This window comes from Anarhichas minor, unplaced genomic scaffold (genome assembly GCF_050575085.1).
Source record: "Anarhichas minor isolate MPS153535 unplaced genomic scaffold, ASM5057508v1 ptg000026l, whole genome shotgun sequence".
NCBI lineage: Eukaryota > Metazoa > Chordata > Actinopteri > Perciformes > Anarhichadidae > Anarhichas > Anarhichas minor.
This window is the reverse complement of record NW_027466472.1, coordinates 1,266,065-1,292,826: the sequence shown is the minus strand read 5'-3', so window position 1 is coordinate 1,292,826 and position 26,762 is coordinate 1,266,065. Positions and strand designations below refer to the sequence as shown.

Genomic DNA, 26,762 nt, shown 5'->3' with positions numbered 1-26,762 from the left:
TGCATTAGGCTACTGATGCAAGTGTGGTTTCTTTACCAATTTAAAACAGTATAAGATATGGGATTAGGAACGTTTTCATTCCATCTCAACGGCTCTCAACATGGTCACGGCTGAGGTGCAAACGGCGCAGGGCTAACAGCGTTTACCTACAGGTTATCAGTTGTAACCGCCACTCAGAGCAAACCGGTGGGGCACGCCAACATGCGGCAACATCACGTGCAACAGACCTAACTGCAATCCATGCACGACTAGTTTCCTTTGTCAAGGAAACGCATGCGTTGTGAATGGAGGTGAAAGGAGACGATGGATCAAGACAGGAAATATAACATGATAAATGGGCAGCAGCTTTCACAACAACACACCAGACTGGCAGCTCTAACACTTGCTGGGGAACAAAGTAATTGCCAGAACACCATCTCATGACCACGACCCATGAAAAGTGACACGTTCCCATACATTTCCATATTAATTCATTCATCCCATATTTTTTTATATGAAGCAATATTTATCACACAATAATGTTGTCAAAAGATTGTCATCACAGCAGATATCTAGTCAGCTGACATGTGTGCCGCACGCACAACTAAATTAAATCGCATACCGCTCATGCACACATTTTGCTGGCAATTCCTCAAGCATTTACTGTCAGCGGGGGGAGGATGAGGCGGTGATTTATGGGAGGAGGAGAGAGGGAAAACATGACGAGGAAGAGCCTGGACTGCGCACACACACTACAAATCTGGTGTTATGTATCCAAAGGCCCAAGTCTGTTATTACATGACGATGTCTGAGAGTGTGTGTGTATTAGGCTCGTCATAGTGGTCGCATACGATAGTTTAACTGAGGAAATCAGATGTTTCAAACTCGTCTGCCTGAGTATCCAGCAGGGTTCAAATATTACAGCAGAACTTTAAAAGAATAATTTAGTTTAAGAAGGAAAGAGAGGCATTATTATTATCTGCTCTCAAACCAGACATGACACTAAGCTAACCCGAGGAGGACCGGTATTCTAGACTCTACTACTGGCACTCGACACATAATGACACACTGAGCCCGTGAATCAAAGTGTAGCAACTCCTGCAGCGATTACACCTCGACTCGTCTACGTCTTTCAGCTCGCTTCAAATCCAAAATGCCGCGGTTTTAGTTTTCTGACTCTGCAATGACTTGTCACCCCCAAAAAAATAAATTAAAAAACACCACTACGTGCAGTGAGCATCTTCTCTCCTGGACTGAAATGTGATCTCCTTCATGTTGCCTCTGCATTAAACTGTGCACGGCCTGTCACACACTTGCAGTTTATAAAAGAAACATGAATGATGTTAATCCCGTTGTCGTACTGCTCATTACTAACAGATGTGTTAATGTGTGCCTGTATGTTAATTCTATCCCTCGGGGTTTGGCTGATGATCAACTGAACGCTCCGTGCAGATTCTTTTCCTATAAAACCCGGTGAGGCGAACCTATGAAAAGACTTTGCCACAACGCGTCATAATAACAAAAGCCGGTTGAGCCGGTTTGCATAAAATCAAAACGGTTTACGCTTGTAAAGCAAAACCTGAAAATCGACCCACCTTCACAGCACATGAAAGGCTTTCCAGCTGCTTTCTGCCACACACTGGCTGCATCAGCGATTCCAGCCAGAGGGTGTTTGTCTCTGTCTCTCTCTGTGTCTTGCTCTCAGAGACAGAGAGAGAGACAAGTGCTCCTGTCGGCCTCTGTGAAAAAAAAGCCTTTGGGGAGATTAGATGTCGTCCACATGGAGCTGCCGACATCAAAAAGGCACTTCCAGCCCGTGAATACCAAACTTCAAATCAACTTCACACCAGTGCTCCACCCTCCTGTGCAGAGAGGAGCCGCCCCACACACACACACACACACACACACACACACACACACACACACACACACACACACACACACACACACACACACACACACACACACACACACACACACACACACACACACACACACACACACACACACACACACACACACACACACACACACACACACACACACACACACACACACACACACACACACAGAGAGAGAGAGAGTCATCTTCTACCCCGATGTGAGCAGTGTCGTTTCCACAATCCACTTAACGAGTCAACTCTTTTTCGACAAATTCAGAAACCACCACAAATTGACTAACTTTTAGTTTTTTGTTATTTCGTGCAGCTCCTCTGATGAGATATTTCAAACCGCACATAAAAACAAAGCTACCGGGACATGCTGGTCAATAACACGCTGTTATAGCAAATATTCTAGCACTTTCATCTGCTGCAGAAATGAATACGACGAAGGTATTAATATACAACGAGGTATTAATTTCTTATGGAAGGAAGGTGAAATTTCCGAAATAAACAGCTGTGGAAACCCTACAGTCATTCCGTTATCTCCTTAGAGACTCGGCACAGTTGGTAAGCCTCACTGAAACACCAGGTACGACGTCTCACTATGAATAAAAATAAAGATGCCTGCAAAAACAAATAGTGGGAGAGAGTTCAGCTTCAAACTACTGACTGTGTGCTCACAACAAAGAGACTCGTAGTTCATTTTCAGAGATATTCAGGAGGAGCAGGAGACAAAGTCAAAGTGCTGCTTCAAACCAACAATGAGCAGACATGAAATGCAGAAGCTGGTTTGGTATCTAAAAGGCGAGTGAAGGGACAGAATACAAAGCTGGCTGTGAAGAAGGTCCGTTTCCACAGAGAGTCAGACGATGGAGAAGTATACCAACGATGGGAGAACTGATGACAGAAGTGAGGCGCACTGAGAGCGGGTGAGTGACGGGTGATGGTGGGAGATAAAAAAAAACAAATGTGCCAGAAAGACGGGATGAGATGTGCCGTCTAACCTCACCGCTCCCTCCGGATTAAAAAGCGCTGAATTTAGAGGAAGGGGATTATCCACTTCCAAATACAGCGAGGAGCAACCAAGAACAATCTGCTTCATCTCCTCCACCGCTTTAAAAGAAAATCCAGTGTTTTATTCTTCCGCTCTGAGGGGCAGCGGAGACGGGACGCTCAAGGAGAAGCAACCTGACCAGACTCCACGGCACAAACTGGTTATCTCAGAGCAGAAAGGGAGGCAGTGGCACGGAGAGGGCCGCTGGTAGCGTGACAGCCATTGTTAGCATATCACACACAGACACAGACCGTCCTAACAAGCATTGCCCCGAAATTATTTACCACGTCAACTGTTCTGCAGGTTCATCTATGCATGTGTGATATAAATTAACATGAAGGCAAACAACCATAGGTGCCAAGATGATAATGCATAGATCTTTAGGGATTGTTTTAAAGATAACGGTAGCAGGAGGAGTATAATCCAAAGCATGAATACCAACCCTCTGAACCCTAAAACCCACGGGCAGAATTGAAAAGCATGTTTTCTTTAAACAATCGGCAACACGACATCGTTTATCACAGCCAGAAGCTGTAAAGACCGTTATTATAGTCAGATGTTCACCTTTCCGACAATACTTGAACGCTTCATGTGCGATGAACGCTTCTGTCGGAAAAAGCAACCAAAACAAAACTAAAATTGTCATATTTCATAAAAAATATTTTATATTAAATGTCTCATTTAAAATTTTGTCCCGAATTAACCTTTTGCTTCAACCAGATTCTGTAAAAAACATTAAATTCTGCACTTCTCAGCGCAACTAGGAAACCATGATAGATTCACCTGAGACCAACAGTCACGTGACAACAATTCTTTGAAACTTTGAACTTCGGGCTGCTGAACACAGAGCAGAGAGGAGAGGCTGTAAGTAAAGGTTATAAAATGTACATAATTCAATGACTATAGCAAGTACAGCCTCCTTTTTTAAACATTGGTAACACTTAGAAATATGTTGAATAAATAGATTCCATTGTTTTCCAATATTTGTAGGATAACTCATCTAGAAAGTTCTTTTGTGATTTATGTCATGGTGACTGTGTTACACTGCACAAAAGACATGTTCTAGTCGTCTCTACTTCTAGCCCTGGTGGTGCTGCTTCTATAGAAGACGAGGCCACGGAGAGCAACAAAGCCCCCAGAACAGCTCGGTGTTCACACAGTTAACGGTGGCCGAATTCTGACACGAAGCTACGCAGTACATTTCAATTTTGGTTGGTGCTCTCAGGATTTTGAACGCTGCTTCTTTTTTCTTCTACAAGCAAAAAAAAAAATATTTCAAAAAATAAAATGCACGCCGGCAACTACGGTGCAAAGCTTAAAAACAAACGGCGTCAACTTTTTAAAACAGACCTATTGCCGATTCGTATTCCGAGCATACAACAGGACTGATTGTAGCTTCACCGGTGAATGAAAAGGTTTTCAGGTTCTTTTCTTTTTCAGACAACAACAAAGGACTACTAATGACTTCTTTCATCCTGCACAGGATGTACGCACACGCCAGCGGTCAACTGACCGAAGCTTTTCACTGTGTTGAAGAGCAACTTCTAACAGAAGAGGCAATGCGAGGACACGCACAGCATTTATATTGTGTATTGGTCCTCTGAGGTGGACTTAAAGGGTAAGTTCCACATGTATTTTGTCTCCACGTGGCTAATAGGGAGAATATTTTCTAATTGATCCAACATTACCTCCTCACCATCGATGTACGGCCAATAGAAGTGATTAATTATGCAGCAGAGAGGCTCAGATTGGTATTATAAGTGTCTGACAACATTTAGGAAAGGAACCCTACAGAGGTGCAGTTTGGTCCAGTTCAAAAAGTGTTGTCCCCATTAGTCACTTTGACACAAAAATCATGGGAAAACACCCTTTAAGGCCACTCCACACTCATTTAGGGCTTCACCAGATAATCCTGAGATCAACACGGTGAAGCCTTTGGTCGTCAATCGAAAAGAAAAACTTTGATCCAACTGTGAAACGAGTCCTCCGACGGCTGACGCGAGTCAATAACACGTCTCTGCTTGCATCATCACAGCGGTATGATTCCCCCGGCTTTCATCACACCATCTGACATGCCTCAATATTTATATATTGTACAGTCTGCCTCAGATTGCCACCAAGATTCAATAAGACCCATCTCACACAGAAACTGGGAGAGTTTTAGTCCGTCAGTGAGGTCCAAAGCAGATTAAGAGGTCTGTACACACATGAGAACGAGACATGGCATACAACTTAATTTACTCCGACCGAAACTATTCTCAGTACTAAAGAATTAGAGTAAAGATATGTGGCATATTACCGTTTCCAGGCATGAGTAAGGAGCTCAAAATACAGACCTGTGATAGTACTTATTAAGAGTATTTCATCACTCAGACACACGCCCACTCAGCTCAGGTTATGTCAGTGGAATGATGAGTCAGAAGTGAACTGGCTCAGTGTAACACCATCCAGAGAGCCGTCAATCATGCCTCACTCTCTCCCGTCACGCTACACTGAAGGTTAGCGAGACAGAAGCCATCGCCACGCTGGGGAACACAGCTCTTCCTTTTCATGCAACAACCAAACCATTTACTAATGTAACAAGCAGACATTAGATTAGAGATGTTCTGATATCGGTATCTGGAATGCCTTCGATTCAGCCTAAAATAATAAACAAGAACAACAAAACGTTTCACTGTGTACTGCACAACTACTCTCACGCAGCCTATTTATTTATCTAACAATGCTTGTTAACGGTAGCCGTTAGCAGTCCAGCATGGCAGAGGGCTAGATGACGGCGCTAGCAGCCAACAGAGGTTCCATTGAGTTACATTATAGATGCATTTTAACTTTACGCTATCGCGCTGCGTTCAAATGTAATCGTGTAAAATGTAGTTTTTGGTGAGAAACCTCAATGTTTTCACAGCAATATGAAATGGAGGGAACCATCACCTCTTTAACGTCCTAAAACTAGCTCCAAGCAGCTTAAAACACATTAAAACTATCGAGTGTGTTTTTATGTAAATAACCACTATAGAGGACAGCATTTAGAAAGTCTGTAGCCGTGTGTACCTGCTGCTATAACAAGAAAGAAAACGATGAGGTCATCTCTAGAAGCATTCAGTCACTGCATGTCTTCAAAGAGTTTAACCTGAGACAATGGCAGTAATCATACCGGGTTAGTAGTACACGGGAACATCTACATTAAAGTGGACTTCAACGGAATTAAGAAGCTCTTGTTTTACTATCAAAAAGAATAACTTGTAGGGACATCTCAAACTTTAAACAGTTACACTAAGCGCTAAACTTCTTTTAAAAACACAGACTTTCACTTGAGACGTAGCCTAACAAACAATCAAAGCTGTCGTATATTTCAATCATTCCAAGGTGTTTTTCTGGTACATGCGGACACGAGAACGCTGAAACTTTGTGAAAACTGTCAGGATAGAAGTCCAGCAACAGTCGGTGGGGGAAACCCGAGAAAACAGTCAGACGGAAAGCAGCACCAGCGAAGAAGAGGTCAAGTGACTTCAGTGGCCTCCGAGAAAGAGGAGAGGCATCTTACCATGAAAGCATTTCCCCGAAAAAGTGAGGCGGCTCTCACACGGCGCCGTGAACACACAATCACAGCCGCCAAGAAGAAGAAGAAGAAGAGGAGAGGGAACACGACGAGCTCAGTACTCAGATGAGACAGACTAAAAGAGTGTGTGTGTGCGCGTCCGTAAGTTCCTGCTTGTGACGCGAGGATCGGGGGGGGGGGGGGGGAGAACAGCCTGGCTCCAGTTCCCAGCTAAAGGCAGGAAAACAGCTGCTGGAGGGAGGGAGGGAGAAAGGGGGAGGGCTTAGAGCGGCGCACGCTCAGTGTTTCAACCAAGCAGCACAAAACCACCCACTCTCCAGAAGAAACGGTGGGAAGGAAACCCGGAAAAACACACATTTACAGATTATCGTTTACCTTATGTTTTTAGTGTATTGCTTTTATATATATGATGATTTTAATGTAAAGTGTCTGAGTATTTTGAAAAGCGCTATATAAATAAAATGTATTATTATTATTACCAACGCAGACGCTCTTTGGAAGTCTGTTTTTGTTGCATTCAAACGGTATTTTATGCCGACTACGGTATTTAGGATGAAGGATTTACACGATTCCACATCAGTACGTTGGTCCACAAGCAAGTTTACAGTGACAACAAGCCGACAACTAAGATATACTGATTTCTACATTTACCAGGAAGTCATGTTCCACCCATTTACCTCTAGAAACAGATGCCGTCTTCTTCTTACTCCGACCTTTGTTTAACTAATAGAACTTGGTGTACCCTCACTCAGTCATTAGTGCTTTGCCTCAGTTAATTCATTCATCCCATCACACTGTAGGATAACTGGACGCCGATTCTCACATTTGCTTTGGAAGTTTTGTAGTTCAGACATCTTGATGGAGACATTCACATCCATAAAGTTGTTTTCTTCAAATTAAATATTAAAGTGGGTTGATAAAAAGAAGAATAAAAGAGTGCATTTATTTGTTAGTTTCAATCCGTTATTTGTCCTTTTAAACAACAAACACATTCTAAACAACACTACAGTCATGCTGGTGTCTTGAAAAAAAAGATTAAAATATTTCCATTTCCGGATCATTTCTTTGGGGCATTTATTAATGCAGTGGTCTCACTGAAATGACGCTGGCTGTGTTTTGGACATTGTGTTGATGTCTAAACATTAACTAAACATGAACTTTCCACTGGAACTAACGTAACGAGGCCTGAGGGTGTAACAGACCACGTCAGCTTTATCTGGGGCTTCTAGTTTTGCCGTTAAAGCCAATAAATGTGTCCCAATAGGAAGAATCCCCCCCCCCCCCCCACACAATCTTCTCACTTCCTCCCTCCTTGGCTCCGACACCATCTCCCCCGCTCTCCACCTATGTATCCATGCTGCTCTTCATCTCATCTTTCTCCCCTGGGAGACAAGGAAGCCTCTCTCTCTCCTCCCCCCTCCCCTCTTTCTCTCATTACCCCCCCCCCCCCCCCATCAGCAAATGCACAACAGCATTCCTCCCCACCTGCTGAAAAGAGTGTTTTCTGCTGAATTATGCGTTTATTAAAGCAACGTGGCTTCAAATTAACTCATGCAAGAAAACACTGGCGCTTGTGCCGACATTCATTACAGATTCAACTCCTCCCCCCCCCACACTGAAGGCTGCTGCTGTTTGCAGCAGGACTACTTTGTGTTGACTGAGTGTGGTGCATCGATACGAGCGTGACCTGGAGCAGGGTCAGAGAGAGTGGGCCTGAACTGCACCGACAGTCGGCCATGAGTGTGTTTGCAGTCATTTAGGGGCACAAATCATTACGAGAATGTGGGAAAACATATTTTGGTTGTTATCGTTGAAGTTCATTGCAGGGACGGACTACGGTTTGGGAAATTGGCAAGAAAACAAGTCAAAGAATGAATTCATAGACACAAACAAAGATGGGAAAGAGTCGCTGGTTAAGAATAAATAGTTCAACCTACAGCACATTACTGTTTCACCCTCTGAACTCAAGCAGTTTGGTTCTCCTGCTCGCGTCACATTTTATTTTACAAAAATTTGAAAACAGTGGAATCTACAGTATATGTCCATATTTCCAAGTGCCCACTTGAGTTAACAATGTAGGAAAAAAGAGGCTTTATGAGCCGTATTCATTGAACTATTTACATTTTTACAACCTATCCCGTCTCTGCTCTGCGTTCTGCAGCCTGAAGTTCAGTCAACGTTTCAAGGAGTTTTGTCACATGACTGTTGGTCTCAGCCGAATCGATCATAATAAAATAAAAAAAACAGCAGACCATATAAACTGCACTACGATTGAAAAAAAGAAAGGCTTTTCCTTTCATCTGCCATAAAGCAGATGGACGACTGCACAGTGTGCAGATGGAAGAGTCTAGCAGGCCAGTCAATAATAGACCCATTTGTCCAAATGGCTTCCTGCTCCTCAGACCAAAGACGCGCCCAACGTCTGAGGATGAGCCGCCGTCCGGTCGCCTCCATGTCTCCGCTCACACAGGAGAAGAAATTGTTGGCAACCACGTGTTGGAAGTGGCAGCAGCCAAAGCTAACCCTCTCTGGGAGTCCCGCTCCTTCATGTGTCCACAAACGCAGCACCGCCGTCCAAACACCAGAGATACCCAACGTCTCCCACAAATATTGTCATGGCAGCAGATGTGATCAGCAGGTAAAATAAGCACATTCTTTCACACCGTAAGTCCCAAAATACACAAGCTGGAGCTCGTTGATATTTACATTCCCATGCGGCAATATTTTTAATGCAACACCTCAACACTGGTGGGGCTTCGTTGCTCAGCACTTTCACCGACGCCACACATTCTGTGGGCGCTCTCTGTGTGTTTGTGTGGATTTTCTCCGACTGCTTTGGTTTCCTCCCACGGTCCAACGACAAGAAGGGGAGCCGAGCACGGAACTCTAAATTGCTGACGTGGGTCTGCTCGTCTCCGTGTTTGTTTGGTGGTTGGGACGTGCTGCAGCATCTGTTGACCCTCAACAGGACGCGGCAGGTAAAGAGTATGGATGATGTGACTCATGGTGGCGGCCATATTGTAATCTAAACTGTGTGTAGGCGTTTAGCTGAGAAAGAAATAAAGATGTGAATGCCGGGGGAGAGACTCATCATTTCACAGCCTGAACAGATATTATCCAACGCTCATCTGCATAAACAGGCTTTGCTGGGTGCAAGTAATTTATCAAGTCGTTGAATAATCTGCAAATATTTTGAGCATCAACGTAATCGGTTCAAATAATTCTTCAAGCAAAACCTCCAAAACGTCTGAAGGTTCCTGCTTTTTGAATGTGAGTTTCCTTCTGTTCTTAGTCTTCCGTTACACAACATTTGTTGGTCACATAAAACAAGACGTTTGAGAACGTTAGGGGCTCTGGGATACAGTGATGAGAGGTCTAATCCTCAACATAATTAGCAAATGAATCAGTTCTTTCAGTATGGAAATAGTTGCAGCCATATAAAAATAAAAATATTTAGCAGTGCAAATATTTCATCTTTTGGTCGTAGCCATGTAGGCATCCAGGGAAAGCCGTGTTTGTCTAGTGTCCATTAGAGTTTACTGTTTGAGCATAGCTGAGGAGTTAGAATGGTGTACCACACACACACACACACTTAATTTGGGCCAAATTAAATGATTAAAGAGTTTATTACAGTCCTACGACAGCCAGAGATAGTGGATTTTATCAGGTTTTTGTCAGCATTTGATTTATGAATAGCTGTCGGGACGTAGAGAGAATTTTAACGAACATAACAAAAGAAGATTACCAAGCCTAGCTTTAACGAGTGTCACAATCACATGGTCAGACTGAAACAGAGTTTTCTTTAAAGTTCCCATTAAAGTTGAGCTACACTTGTGTGAAGTCTTTCTGCTGGTCTACAACCTGCTGCCACAAGTCCTTTGTGTAGTGCAGTTATACTTTACTCATAATATTACATATTTAATATGTGCTGTTGTGGGTGCAAACCTTTACATGCCCGTTGTCTTCGTGTCTCAGGTCAAAGCCATGAAATATACAAGAGCTGAATCAGTGATCTCATTAGCTCGGAGTTGGCTTTATATCACATTTTGGTTTATTAGAATCATTTAAAAACAGGCTTTTCCACAACAAGCCCGTGAATAAAATACAACCAGAAACCTTTTTAAACAGCTTCTGCAAGGGAACCGTAGACTGATCGTCTCATAAGGAGTACTGGATTGGACTGGATTACAATGGATAGGGCTTCTGTTGTTTCGTGGGGCCGTTGTGTTGGTCATGTGACACATGAGCCAGTCTCACATGCTAAACATATCCGTTATTCACTCAGCATTGAAGTATAAAGAAACGTTCTATGTGGTCACATGTTGGGGTGATTGTTATCTGTATAATTAGTTGAAGTGCACAGTATATGACTGTTACTTTACTGATGCACCAGAGCAACCTTAACCACGTGCTTTGGGGTCTTGATTCACTTAAAAACGTCTTTGTCTGGACGTATGTGAGCAAAACTCAAGCTAGCTGCTGTTTTCTGTAAATCCTGATGCTTTAACTAAACCTACTTTATTAAAGATCTGATGCTGCAGCTTTAAGTCTTTCACTAAAGAGAAGACATGGGTCAGCAGCACGCTGTAATGCAATTCTGAAGTGCACTGCAGCAACACAGGCCTTCACAGGATGAAACCTGAGCCTAAGCTCTCCAGGCCTGCACTACATATGGGCTGCTGCAATATTTAGCAGCCCGTCTTGGATCAGTTCCCCTTGTGCCTACAGGTAAGCCCAAACCAGTCCGATCAGGTTTCCACAGCTGGGGGATGGAGGTAGATCCGTCACCAGTGGGACGCTTTGTCATTTTCAAACAGAGACACGTCACTCGACAGTCACTGAAGAAGTGATCAGATCCTTTACTCGTGTAAAAGTAGCCAGACATGAATAAACGACGTCCATTTAAAAAAAGATAACCAGCAACTAAAGCGCCAGATAATAACCAGCAACTAAAGCGCCAGATAATAACCAGCAGCTAAAGCACCAGATAATAACCAGCAACTAAAGCACCAGATAATAACCAGCAACTAAAGCACCGGATAATAACCAGCAGCTAAAGCACCAGATAATAACCAGCAACTAAAGCACCAGATAATAACCAGCAACTAAAGCACCAGATAATAACCAGCAACTAAAGCACCGGATAATAACCAGCAGCTAAAGCACCAGATAATAACCAGCAACTAAAGCACCAGATAATAACCAGCAGCTAAAGCACCAGATAATAACCAGCAACTAAAGCACCAGATAATAACCAGCAGCTAAAGCACCGGATAATAACCAGCAACTAAAGCACCAGATAATAACCAGCAACTAAAGCACCAGATAATAACCAGCAACTAAAGCACCAGATAATAACCAGCAACTAAAGCACCAGATAATAACCAGCAACTAAAGCACCAGATAATAACCAGCAACTAAAGCACCAGATAATAACCAGCAACTAAAGCACCAGATAATAACCAGCAACTAAAGCACCGGATAATAACCAGCAACTAAAGCACCAGATAATAACCACCAACTAAAGCACCAGATAATAACCAGCAACTAAAGCACCAGATAATAACCAGCAACTAAAGCACCAGATAATAACCAGCAACTAAAGCACCAGATAATAACCAGCAACTAAAGCACCAGATAATAACCAGCAGCTAAAGCACCGGATAATAACCAGCAACTAAAGCACCAGATAATAACCAGCAACTAAAGCACCAGATAATAACCAGCAACTAAAGCACCAGATAATAACCAGCAACTAAAGCACCAGATAATAACCAGCAACTAAAGCACCAGATAATAACCAGCAACTAAAGCACCAGATAATAACCAGCAACTAAAGCACCAGATAATAACCAGCAACTAAAGCACCAGATAATAACCAGCAACTAAAGCACCAGATAATAACCAGCAACTAAAGCACCAGATAATAACCAGCAACTAAAGCACCAGATAATAACCAGCAACTAAAGCACCAGATAATAACCAGCAGCTAAAGCACCGGATAATAACCAGCAACTAAAGCACCAGATAATAACCAGCAACTAAAGCACCAGATAATAACCAGCAACTAAAGCACCAGATAATAACCAGCAACTAAAGCACCAGATAATAACCAGCAACTAAAGCACCAGATAATAACCAGCAACTAAAGCACCAGATAATAACCAGCAACTAAAGCACCAGATAATAACCAGCAACTAAAGCACCAGATAATAACCAGCAACTAAAGCACCAGATAATAACCAGCAGCTAAAGCACCGGATAATAACCAGCAACTAAAGCACCGGATAATAACCAGCAACTAAAGCACCAGATAATAACCAGCAACTAAAGCACCAGATAATAACCAGCAACTAAAGCACCAGATAATAACCAGCAACTAAAGCACCAGATAATAACCAGCAACTAAAGCACCAGATAATAACCAGCAACTAACCGATCACCTCCGATATCATCCAACACAACGCATCCCTATTAACCAGCTCTGGGGTTTGAACAGAGACGGAGCAGCGGTGCTGAAGCTCGTAGTGAAGGTGATGAGCACACTCACCTCTTAATCCATCAGACTGAGGAAGTCTAGAGAACAGAGCATCTCCACGGAGCCAACGGGGGCACCGGCACCAAGCTCCGGTTAGTTCCTGCTGAGAAAAGACGAAAAGGTTCGATTAGCAAAGAAACACGAGACGGTGTTTGCACATTGATGAAACAGCTTTATTACATCTGAAGGGTGGTGTTTTGATAAACAGAAATAGCACACGTTTAAAATTCATACTGGCTCTTTTACAGCAGCCTTGAAAGAAGGTAAGGTAGTTCACGGAGCATCTTAATGAGCTCAAACACGACGGTGCGATTAGAGGCAATGGTCTGACATAATGTTCTGCATTATACACACGTTAAGTGCTGGTGGACGCTCTCCTGAGTAAACCTGTGCTGGTTTGAGTCCAGTTCAGATTCAGGCCGCGATGAAGCAGAGGAAGAGGAAGGAAGGGAGGACGAGGAAGAGAGGGACTGATCTTTTGAATATTCATGACCCTGTGCAATCTTAAAGCTCATCAAATTTTAAGACCATTCCTCTTCAAACATTAAAGGCACGGTGTCCCGGCAGTCATTGTTGGTTAAGTCAGCGATCAAACCAAGGGAATACTGACAACAATCTAAGAAGTAAAATAAATACAGGTGTTAGTACTTCCTACAGTTATGACTGAGGATTCTTCACGTAAAAGATGCAAATGAAAAGCAGCCCAGAGAGCCGCTCTGCTGCAGACATTACTCCGTGTGCTCAAGAGCTACTTTACTCATAAGCTCCTCTGGTAGGAGAGCACTCACTCTTTACGAGTGGGGCTTCAGTGGAGCAGCTATTCTGTCTGCCGAGTCGGTTCGAGTGTCACTGGCCGGTCACACCGGGGTCCACCTGAAGAGATTCAGAGGAAATCGGCGCATTTATATGTATTTAAGAAAAAATATATAAATCATAGACTTTGAGAAAATATGTTTTTCATCTTTATGATTCATAGAAAGCCAGCAACCTGGTTTCCTGTGTGCATGTAAATAGAGTGAGACATCATCGCTGCCTCTTTTTTTACTACACAAACAACTCTGCAAAAGGGTGTCGTGTTGATAATTATGCACTGAAATGAGATGGAGGAGGGAGTGCTGATGGTGCAGAGGAGGTTGTGATCATTGATTAAATGAACCACAGGGCACCAGAGACCCTCTAAAGACATTAAGGTGCTCCAAGGTGTGGAGTTCATTAGGAAACTGTACCTATTAAACAAAAAAACATCAGTGGATCGATTAAACTACTAGTGAAAACTTGAAGAACCGTGGATCAATGAGCAAAACAACAACACCATCTTATTTAAGACAAGGCAGGTGTTATTGATTGCAGGTCTAATGGCATCAGAAATGATCCACTGATTCAATATGGTGGAGACGAGCTGCATCTCTTCCAAATTATACTATAGAGAAAACCACATCTAACCAACTGATCCAGGCCCTGAGAGTGTGCCTCACACAGTAACGCTCTGATGCCCCTCGGTCCACAGACGGCTCCAGGAACAGCAAGTGAGCCGGTGTGGAAACAAAAGTAAAAGTGGTCCTACTGAGGTAGAAACATTCGTGAGCATAAAAACTTCTCTTCTCTGGTCAAACACCACTAGCGTGATCCATGTTCCAGCATATACTTCAAGTTACTACAAGGAGCTGGAAGGAGAGACTACTGGTCTCTGCTGGAGTCTGAGCTGAAGGGGTTTCTGGTGAACCTGCACGAGTTCATCAGAATCAGACCCGGTGGCACCGATGACGAGCATTAAGAATGTAGAAATAGACCATCTTCTCTCTGATGGTCTTGTTTACTTGTGTGGGTCATATTGAGGCATCACCGTTTCATGACCAGTTATAAGTTCCTCACAGTAACTTTAAGTCCGCCTCTCTCTTTCAGCATCGCACTACCTTTGTTCAAAGCCCTACGTCCTCAGCGGCTGCAGGGTTCTTCCACTAAAAAGAACGGTTTTATTATTTATTTATTTTTATTCTGCTCCAGTGCCGGCATGTTCAACACTGTAATTTCAATTATTGGACAAGTTGAATTAGTGCACAGGTATTCATTAACATCTGTCCTACTGACATGTTATCATCCGCTGATAATTAAAGAGGACAATCTGTGCACAGTGACGGATTTAAATTAGCTCACAAACACTTGGGAGTGCAATTCAACATGCTGCACAAGAGGAAAAGAAGACGCCAGCTGACAGACAATGGGAGGGGGGGGGGGGTATGTAGAACTGCAGCTTCTAATGACTTGACAGTTTAAATGGTGGTTAGAAGGAAGAGGGGGTGAACCATTTATCAGTAGGAGACTTCAGCCCTCAATGGTTTCTGCCTTACCCTCCTTCTCTCCTTCCAGCCTCGTGCGTTTCAACCCGAAAACATTCTCAAGCGACCAGACGACATCTATTGTCTGAGTCACAGTCGTATACGGGCCTGGGCTGACATAGCGGCCGTCAGAGAGAGCCTATTAAATCATGGAATAAAGACGCGCGACACGGCGGCGTGAAGATGGAGCACCTTGTTAGGAGCTCGAGGGTGCTTCATCATCGCCTCCTTGTTACACTGAAGAAACTATAAATAAATCCCCAAAATACTTCACACACCAAACAGTCACGTCTCGGCCTGGAGATTGTTAAAATTGTGAACCCCAAAACCTCCCAGAATATGAAGCGCTGTCCTTTGTTCAACTGACAGCTAGTAAATAAGATGCATTCCCTCATCACAACTTTTGGACTGCGGTGACTACGAAGAGTCCAACTTTTCATTTGAAAAAAACAAACAATCAGCAGCTCCCTTTATTCTCTGAGGGAATAATAGAGACGACCAGAGATGTCCCGATTCCAATTAGATTTTTATCAACTATAATTTGCAGCAAGGCTCCATACTAACTTACTGGAACCGCAGAGAAAACTAATTTCAACTGCGCTGAAGTGCAAACAGTCACAAATACTAAAAGTCATCGTTCTGCAGGAAATTAAAGATTGTATTTGAAATACTTAAAATTTTCTCTCCAATATCCATTTTATCATATCTCCTTCAAACAACTGTATTCATTATGAACTTTGTGACAGCGTTATAATTTACCTTCACGCGGAGCTCATTTACATTACAGTCATTTTAGCAGACACTTTTATCCAAAGCGACTTACAATTCAGAGTCTATCACATTTCTACACCGTAGACACAACTACGGAAGCAATTTTGGGGTTAAGTGTCTTGCTCAAGGACACATCGCCATGCGACTAGCAGAGCCGGAGCCAGGGATTGAACCGCCGACCCTCTGATTGAAAGACGGCCCTGCTCTCCACTTAGCCACAGTTGTTACTAAGCAGCACTTGAACGCATCATAATCAATTCAACCTCTGTTAATTAAGGTTTAACTGTGTTGTCAGCAGACGAGCCGGTCACTGAGATTACTGTGAGCTGCACGCATAGGAATCAATTATAAAAATAAGTTTCTGATTAAGTGTGTTGCTCCAAATGTTTTAAGATTGATTCTCCACGGCTTGTTTTGGACAACTTGAGAGCTTTTTAAAACTTCCACACTACTTTTATGGTGAAGAAGCCTCATCTTTGCTTCCCTCTCCTCCCTGCTAAGACATAAACCATGATAAGTTATTTTTTATAAATAGGACAAAGTTTCCAGGAGCACCAGTATCTATTTTCAAATTCCTGTCGCCCGTCTATAAAAATGGTCCAAAATAAAATGTTCACAGCTTGTCCCGTCTTTCCTTCACATATTTCCTCGACTAAAGCAGCCAATGAAGCGGCACATTTTAACAGTGCGACTGGCCGTGCTCAAAAACGACCCGACGCGCTCTGCATGTAGGCCACGGGGTGGTTCTGATGGCATGGAGCTTAACTGAAGCGGCACGTTAGCGGATCAAAAGTGCCGTGTCACTCTTGTCGTTCAAATTAGCTCGATGTGCCATTTGTTGAGCTCGTGGCCTCATTTACCCCCCCCCCCCTGAGAAAAGCGGTCATTAGCTACAGTCAGACGCCATGTGCATCAACTCCGACGGCTTGCTGTGCTCAAGCACTTGACACGGTTCTAATTAAAAATGCTAAACAAAATCTGGAAAAAGATGGAGGGGGAAGAAAGTAGACGTGTGTGAAAAGTGTCTCTTCTGTTTCTGCGTTGCTTTGATCTAAACTCCTGCTTTCCATAAACGCCCCAGAAACACTCCGCCTCAGAAGAAACACTCGTTTTTCCCCGACCCAAGGAGAACCGTGCAACAGAGCAACGGGCAACAGTTGGTTAAGTGCACCATGGTGTAGCAACTCATCTCAAACACTTGGTATTCGATGGTGCAATACATCTGCAAGGCACACGTTGGACATTTGCTAACTTCGTGGTATATTTTGCTAAAACAGAATGCATGACCTACATAATGCTAAAGTATTCATGCACGAACGTAGAGAAACAGGAAGGATGACGAGCGTTCTTCAGACGGAACCCACCGCTGCGAACAAAGATCCTGACATCTTGCAAGAAAACAAAGCCATTGTAAGCCAGTGGAGCAAGACTCCAGTGGAGCACATCCATGAGCACACAGGACAACTCAATTATTCATGGCAGTGTAGTGTTGCAAAACAATGGCTAGTTTCAAGGGCTGGTTGGAAATAGAGGTAAGTGTGTGTGTGTGTGTGTGTGTGTGTGTGTGTGTGTGTGTGCATTAACACAGGATGCTGCCATGAAACCATTCTTCATTTAAAACGAGTAGGAAGCCTATCCCAGCTCCTCCTGAGAGAGGAAACACTGGACCCATCACTGGTTTAGACAAAAAGTCAGCATCCTATTTAAAGATGTTCATAACAATTAGTTTCCCCGACGAGTCCAACAGTAAGAAAACACTCAAGCACAATATCATCGAATGATATCTTTAATGAATGCAGATGTTTTCACAGCAATATAAAAGATATTAGAACACTAGGTCTAATGAACCTATAATGCAAAATTAAAACTATTAATGCCAAGATTTTAAATATGAATACAACCATTTACTACTGCAGGTAACGTTAGTGATACCATACGGAGTTTGATCATAACAGGATAATCAAAGCTAAGAGCTTAGCTACGATTGCATTTTAAAGGTTTTGGAACTTTGTGTACGGCTGCTCAACAAAGACCATTTGTTTACATACAATAATAATAAACATGCGTCGATTGTTTTCTTCATTAATTCTCTTTTTTTAAGATAAGAGCATCGATAAGAGCACTAGCGTCAATAAAATCCTAACGATGCCCGTCCCTAATGCTTTACTATTTATCACAAAGCAAAGCATTGCACTCATGGCTTATGAACCCACTCCTCATCGTCAGTCTCTGCTTCATCATATTGACGTGCTGCCGTTATCCTCCATTTCTGTTTCACCTCACTGACAGCGAGCAGCCATGTAGGACCAGTATCACACCACGGAGCTACAGGTCACCTGAGGTGAGATGATTCACAGCAGGTAGGTGTGTGTGTGTGTGTGTGTGTGTGTGGACTCTGCCCTCACAATGACCCTGTGGTTTGGGCACACCGTTTGGCATGCCAGGAAACAAAAAGGAGAACGCAGGACGTCTGCTTTAAAACAGTCGAGAGGAAACTTCCTGCTTCCAGGTCAGAATTAACCTTCTCGTTAACACTACGTTGAATATAAAGATGTAATTATGTACAGAACATCAGGTTCTCCATGTACAGTGAATAAAACACAAACTACCACCAGGGCTCTTTGCTCAACAAATGGGAGGAAACGGTGCAGCTAGCGCCATCAATACTAAACAGTGCCGTTACGAATCATCCTCTCTGGTGCTTTGATTTAAAATACATACTTTAAGTCGTCACTGCAGGGTTCTTTGTGAAGGTATTTAGAATGAGGAATACCTCACATTTCATGAGTTTAGAGAAGAAGTCCAAAAGACCGTCACATTGTTCCTACACAGATACAAATGAGGATCTGTAAAAGCTTTTCACAAGCCGTCATAACTGATGTGCTGAACGTCTTTATTCATCTGAAGAATCAATGACATCACACGGTTTTCATTGTCAGCATCAGAACCACGTCTCTTGTGCTTGTAAGAGCTTGAGCTCATGGCTTCAGTAGCGAGAAGCTTTGTAAACCGTATTACCGGAGAGAGAGAGTTTATTAAGGCCATCGCGACAGTAACGCCCCTCTAATCCACAGCCATTAATCGCTCCACTATTCTAACCTCCTCCTCCGTTTCTACGTCTCCTTATATGCCATTTGACTCTCACCCAGGAAACATCCACACTACTACATGTCCGCTTTAAAAACGCATAACTTTTGCTATGTTTATGCGTTTTAGAACCCCTAAAAACAGACGTTTGAAACCGCTGCTGAAGCGGTTTCAGTTTGAATATCGCGGGTTGTGTTTTAGTCTGGACGAGGAGAAACTGACGTCCACGTTTGCTTCTTGATCGAGTATCAAAGTCCCGCCCTAATTCTTTACGCCCCCATCACGTGATCTTTTCTCTGGAAAAAAGAAAAACATCAGTCTACCAGAGGTTTATTTCGACATGGATAACAAACAGTGGCTTCATTAGAAAACCATCACATTGGCATCTTAAAATCACTGCTAGTTAGTTTGTGTTTTCTATACCCACCCACATCCTTTTTACACACAGCATTCAGCTGTTGAGGTTGGAAATTCTAGTATCATCTCGTGCTATGTTGAGCACATCATTACAAGGTGAACAGAACCACCGTCGGCAGTAGTTTCCATTCACAGGAGTTAGCGGCTCAATGTGGCACACAATGCAGCGCTTCGGTGTACCAGTATAGAAACGTGGGGGCGGAAGCTTCTTCCAGGAGGAGCGCTTTAAACCACATCCTCCTCAGATGTGAAAGATAAACAGCCATAGTAACTTATATCCTCACCCCCCTCCCTTTCTCTCCCCTCTTCATCTCTCTCCGTGGGGAGGAACATCCATCATCTGCCTGAAGAGCAGGATGAGAATCCAATCTTCAGCACGCATCGCTCACCCAGCAGCGACAGGCAACCCTGGCTGACGTGAGCAGTAAACTACTCCGTTATAATCACGCACACCGGGCCTAAAGGAGGACAACGATGAGTAGAATTTATTTCAAAAAGGATAAACTCGTGTCCTATTTAACACAGACAGTCTGAAGACAGTGCTCTACAAAGATGAGACCTCCGGCTGTGAAGAGTGAAGTCAACGCTCAATTGTCTTAAACTTGCATTTAAGACAAGAGGCGACTCCTCTGGTTGTATAGAAGTCTGAGAAAATGACTCTACTTCTCTCTTGATTTATTACCTCAGTAAACATTGTAAACATGAGTTTATGGTCTCAATCTCTAGTTTCATGTCTTCTTCAATACAGCATGATGTTCATTTAGTACATTATGGTCCATTTAGAGTCAAACAGACCATAAAGCGTCACTCCGCCGCCGTCCAAATATGATCACCGTCTGTTCATTGGTTGCAAAAAAGCCAAGATGGCGGCGGCCAAAACGCCGAACTCGAGGCTTCAAAACGTCAGTCCGCAGTGGCAATGTCCTACAATCACAGATGAGGTCCCTTCAAATCAACTTCATCAGGACAATGCAAACAACTGATGGAAACAGAGCAACACTATGCAGTATTTACCTCAGACACCGAAGCGCAGCTGCGGCTCTGACAACAATTATTCTCTCCCGGTGACACTCGTCCAAAATCATTTAAATGGCCCTCAAGAGCAAATAAACATGAGCGGCAGCGATTTAAAAAGAGCAATCCAATTTGGTGTGAGCCACTCAAGTGATTAGATTCTATTACAGAAGCACAAAACACACTGCTGGCCTTTTAAAATGACCCGCTGTCCCCCGTAGAGCCCAGGCGTGGCCCTGCTCAACGGCGGATTGCTCTTAATGGGATTTCACAACATTAACATTCTACCGAGTCAGCATCAGGCACGCTGGGTACAGTGGCCCACTGCTGAAACAGCCTCCGACTGTGTGTGTGTGTGTGTGTGTGTGTGTGTGTGTGTGTGTGTGTGTGAGAGAGACAGAGAACGATTGTCCACACAGTCACTCCCCACTGACTTGCAATTATCAGACATGTAGTGGAATCCCAGTGGATAACTTAGTATGTGGCTCCTCTGACAGAGGCAGCATAGAATATTTATATCTGGAGGAAAACCATCTCCAGACATGATGCAGCAGAAACTCATGAGCACATATTCTGTTGTAGTCGTGTTTCTGGACACTGCCCTTTCTGTAAACACTTTTTTTGAATCACAGGCTGTCAGAGGATTAGTCATCGTGATGTCACATATTAGTTTGTGTTTTGAAGCCTTGAGTTCGGCGATTTGGCCGTCGCCATCTTGGCTTTTTGCAACCAATGAAAGGAAGTGGAAGGTAGCCCCGCCCTAAAGCATCCCCTGCTTTATGGTCTGTTTGACTCTAAATGGACCATAATGTACTAAATGAACATCATGTTGTATTGAAGAAGACTTGAAACTATAGATTGAGACCATAAACTCATGTTTACAATGTTTACTGAGGTAATAAATCAAGAGAGAAGTAGAGTCATTTTCTCATAGACTTCTATACAACCAGAGGAGTCGCCCCCTGATGGTCAGCAGAGAGAATGCAGGTTGTAAGACTCTTCCGCATCGGCTTCACTCGCCAGAAGCGGATGTTGCCGCCTGTTTTGAATGCAATAAAAAAATGTTTTATTCAAAGCAAATATTTGAATAAAAATACAACCAGGTCCAGGTGTAAATCAAAGCATTGGTCCAACCCTCTGCATGGAAGTGACCAACGCCCCTTGTATTTGGCTTCCTGGTGGACTCTGGACCTAAACAGCAGAGCTCTCCACTGTTGACCTCTGAACACTGAACCCGGGCACGTTCATGCCACCCACTCTCGAGGTCAACCGGTGTCAGTGGTCACAGGGTCAAACCCCAGCTGGTGGGGGATAGAGTGCAGGGGTCAATAGATCCTCCAGGACGGGAGCATTTAACCCTTCAACAGTATGAGCACGCTAATTGACATAAACCATTTTGCAGAGCCGAGTGTGATGGAGTTGTCTGCGAAAAAAACCCGCGACTGAACACCAGACAAAAAAAACACCCAAACAGTGGCCACCACATCAGCCAGCTGATGCCCTCCATCTCACCCACCTGCTGTGGTCCACCCACACAGACCTCTCATGACGCTCTCTGGACAGCAGCTTGCCAATGCCCAGCAGGGCAAAGCAGATGGTGCGGTTTACAGGCAACGCATTTAGCCCTTTGAATCAGCCGGCAACGCTGCAAAGAAAATGGTCAAATAGTCCACTTTCTACCGTTTCCAGGGGCAGCAGAGCGCCTCGTTTGCTCACCTGGAATAATGTAAGCCCTTGTGCTTAGTCAGAGATCATTTAGCTCAGGGGGAGAAATAAAAAAGAAGCTGCCAGCCCCTGCTTGGTTGAAAACTCCAGAAACTATAAGCAACTAAAAATGAAGGTAACAAAGGTCTATTTTTTGTTAATCTCCCCAGGACATAAAAGGGGTAATTAATTCAAGGGGAAACTGCCATTTATTAACTTGCCATTGATTTATCCAAAATATAAGCATACCTTTAAAAAGGCAGCTATCTCTGGTCTACAACAGCAGATATAGTGCCTCGTGCGAGCCAAAAATCTTAATCCAAAACTCGTGTCAGTCTAGTTTTGCCATCGAATCATTCAAAACACAACCACCTGGGAGGATGAATGAGTCTCTAATGAGTCTTCTCTAGGTTTTCGGCGCGTGAATGACTTCCAAAAAAAGCAATTAGTAGGAGAATAAAAATGCCTTTTTTAAATTTGACTCATGCACGTTGCTGCACCACCAGTCCTACCTGTTCAGCTCAGAGCATGACAGAACAAGTCAACAAGTTACATTGTTTCAAATAAATGAAATAAGCGACTAGTTTGAACATTTTTCTTTTATGTGTGGTCACCAAATCACCTTCGCTTATAGGTCAACATTGAGTGTTTTATATCTGTCAAAGATGAATGAAGCGCTAAATTAACACAATATTTAAGATTCAAAAAGAGGAAAGTTTGAAACAGGAGTTTCTGCTTGTAAGCGACAACACAACACAGTCACGATTCTTTTTTTAAGGGTGTTTAACGGAAGAGAAAACATTAAACTTACCGCACGGCACCTCTTCCCAACCCAGCGTGTCCAAAAGGAAAGAGGTTTCGAGAAAGGCGACCAGACAAAAAACCCTCTCACGACGACGAAGTTTCCTCTATCCTCACCGGGGGGGAAAACAACAACCAGTGCGTACGACGAAGAGTGCCAACCACCCGGTTAATGGTGAGTGCTTAAAGTAATGCACAAAACCTGGAAATGTTGCCGGAGTGAAAGGACGTTTTTGCTACACGCACACGGGCGGCTTTTTTTCTTTGTTCCTCCTGCCCGCAGCCTGTTCCGTAGATGTTATCACCGCTCGTGCGTCTCTGACAGCCGCTGATTGGCTGGAGGGTCGGGATCAAGAAAAGGTGACTGGTGTCAAGTTAGCCGGAATAACAAACACGGTTTCCGACCACGACGTCCGTAAAAAAAACACTTTTGTAACAAAACACCATTTTCACACTTAGTGTTTTTATTATATAATTCTCGTTTGTGACGCTGCATCACGACTTTTTGTGTTTTCATGTTGCTGAAAGCTATTTTACCTCTAAACGTGGCAAATTCCATGCTTTTATTTTGTAAGAAAATCCCTTAACTTCCTGTAAGATGCTAGGTTTACAGAAACCTGACGCAGGGTGGAGGCCACTTCATGCCTTGCATAGTTTTATTCTGACCGCAATCACGACCTGTCTGCTGCCGTTTGTAGTTTATGTTCTTGCGTTTGAAGGTAATGTCTTTATAGTACGGAAAATAATGACTTAGCATGTCATATATGACTCTATATGTCTCTCGTAAGTCATAATTATGAGATGCTGTAAGTCATTATTATAATGACTTACAGGATCTCTATTTCTTTTCACAACAGTTGCAGAAATGCTCTTCCATAATATAGCAAGTTAATATTTGGAAAACAAGTCTTTCCATCACACACTGATTCTATTTTTCATGTAAATTAAAAGTATATGAAAAAATATATACATGAAACAAAAGCATAGCTTGTGGATATCTTACATTTTTGTTCCACATGTCCCTGATTAATGTGCATACTTTTATCTTAACGTTTGAATTCAATTCATGTTCAATATTGAAGAGTCGCTGAGTGGGAGCAGCTGGATTTACGGATTAAATCCGAGCTAATGGGTAAACACGCATCTCATGCCACTCACCACAAACACAAGGTGGTTCACTCCTTTGCAGTGAGTCATAAAGGGAAGGGGATAAGGCAGTCAAATGCACCTAGTCATGTTCTTGCAGGGAGTTAAATGAGTTGATCAATGAGCTTCATAGGCGCCGGTAGAGGCAGATTGTTACCTCCATGGACAGGGCCAGGCTAGCTCTTTCCCTCTGTTTCCACTCTTTATGCTAAGCTAAGCTACCAGTCTTTAGTTGTTCACAGTATCCCTTTTAAATGTCATCGACTTGCTGTCACTACAGACGGCAAAATGTCTGTTACTCATAAAGTTAGAAAAGTTGATCTCGGTGAAACAGAGACAGCTCCAACTGAACATGACTCAGAGCTCCCATGCTGTGTGTGTGTGTGTGTGTGTGTGTGTGTGTGTGTGTGTGTGCATGCGTGCAGTGTATTGAGTGTTGTGTAAGAGTTAGGATGTGTGTCTGCCTGCTTTTCAGTGACTTCAGAGAGAGAGCTGTTCTCACCGACGCACAATGAATCCTCCCCAAGTCCCTCCGACAGACACTTTGCATCAGATGTTTTCATTCTCAGCCTCTTCATTATGTCTTCTCCCTCGCTACCCGCTGCATCTATACCATCCCTTTTTCCCCTTTTGTCTCTATCTCCCTCCCAATTCCCTGAATGTGTCTCCATCCTGTCCTTACTCGTTGTGTCTTCTTCGTCCCGTGGGTCTGTCTCTCTCTCTCTCTCCGGACCGGTTGGGGTGTAACACCGGTCATAATTGGATAGCCAACTGACAGTTGAACAATGTCACTGAATCAACATAAGGATTTCTGCTTGTTAGGCAATGAAAGAGGAGTACTTTGTCTCGACTTGGCTGAACTTCCGTTCACTTTGCCTCCCATATGTAGGTGATTTCTGTGTTTGTGTGTGTGTGCCGCTGAGATATGTCCCTGAGTTTACCCGAGCCAGTGAGCTTCTCACAGCTGACCACAGTGGGGGTTTGAACAAAGCCAAAGTTAAGTGTGATCATGTGTTTTGTGGATGCATTTAACATGTTCAGCCCAAAGTCACTAGACTGACACATTTTCATACTTTCTCTATCTGGTCGTGATCAATATTGTACTGTGTTTATAGAATATATAATTTCTCTTCTTATATTTACACCTTTGGCCCCCATCGTAACGTTGTTCTAGCGGGGTTTACAGAAATATACAATGGCGACGTGTTTTCTGGTGACTGGGTTGATGAATCCCCCTGACTTTTCCTCTGGCGCCATCAGCAGGTCAGATATGTCACAGTGACAGACCATCAGCCAGACGGATTGGCACAAACGTTTGGACAAACATTCGTGGTTCCCAGACAAAAGATGACTTGACACATTTTTCTCAAGAGCCACCATGAGATTGACATTTTTGGTTTTAGGTCAAATGTCTCAACAACTATCAGACAGATTGTTGAAGTTCATGGTTGCCCTGAAAGCTAAAGCTTGCAGCATTTATAGTAGTTTTACATATTTGTGACGGTTCCTTAACAAAGGGGGGCTGACAAAAACAAGGTGTACATCTCCTTTTAAATGACCTGAATCCATTATAATGTTATTGTTAAATTTGATGAAACTCCCAGCAATAGAGGTGCAGCAGCCATGTTGCCAGTGGTGTTTCGACACTTGACACTGTAGTTCTTTGTGCCAAATCCCTGATATCTCCAACTTGGAATTACAATTACAACTCGTAGGCTGACGTGAATGTTTTTTCCCCACTCGACTGCTCACAATTATGACAGGAGTGCAGCATAAGTACAACCTCACGGAGCCGCTATGCTCTGCTGCTGTCTTCTTACCGCACACAGGTGATTATAGTAGCACAAATTAAAGAGTGAAGGACAACAAAAAAAAGAAGAAGATTCAGCTTTAGGTCTTAGATCACCAAAAAGAAAGATAAATTACAACAACTAAGACATAAAAGCTATACGTATGGATGACTTTCCGGTGTCCCTCTGATCACAGAACAACCATTTTAAATACGTGCTTGGAGAAGAAACAGAACAAGAGCTATGAGGCAGATCAAATGCATCTTCTTCTTAATCCACGCTCGCACCGTGGTGTTCACGATGCCCCGAGCATGTCTGCTGTAAGCTGTCGTTGCTCTGTTTCTGACAGCGTGGGCCGCCGCAGATATCTCAAGCAGGAGGAGCGGGGATCGTTCGTCTGACTCCGGAGCTCACAGCTGCTCGGGGATCCAAGCCACCGTCTACTTCACCCTCGGACACATCACTCACAGCCACGCGCTTCACGTCTGAAGGTCAATGTGGACGCACATGGTCTTCAAAGGTGTGAAAGATAACCGAAAGATACTATTGTAAAAGAATACAACATTTCTAACGAACTTAAAGGCTTAAAGGGCACTCCTTACTTCAGCAATAAGATCACACCCTAATGTTGTCCTCCTGTCTGGTCTGGTGTGACCACTAGCTTATGGTAGCTAATGTTAGCA

At 43.4% G+C, this 26,762-nt stretch overlaps 1 protein-coding gene across 2 annotated transcripts in view; it reads right to left on the bottom strand.

Annotated features, from left to right (window-relative positions):
- LOC142959379 (SPRY domain-containing SOCS box protein 4-like) overlaps nucleotides 1-26,762 on the bottom strand; it is a 44,792-nt gene that overhangs the window by 16,714 nt on the left and 1,316 nt on the right. The window contains exon 2 of one of the 2 annotated variants that reach the window (XM_076100632.1): nucleotides 13,026-13,116. The gene's annotated coding sequence lies outside the window, so the exon portion shown is untranslated. Of the gene's footprint in view, nucleotides 1-1,574; nucleotides 1,612-13,025; nucleotides 13,117-26,762 lie in introns of those variants that run through there. The other variant, XM_076100633.1, reaches the window with a different exon arrangement.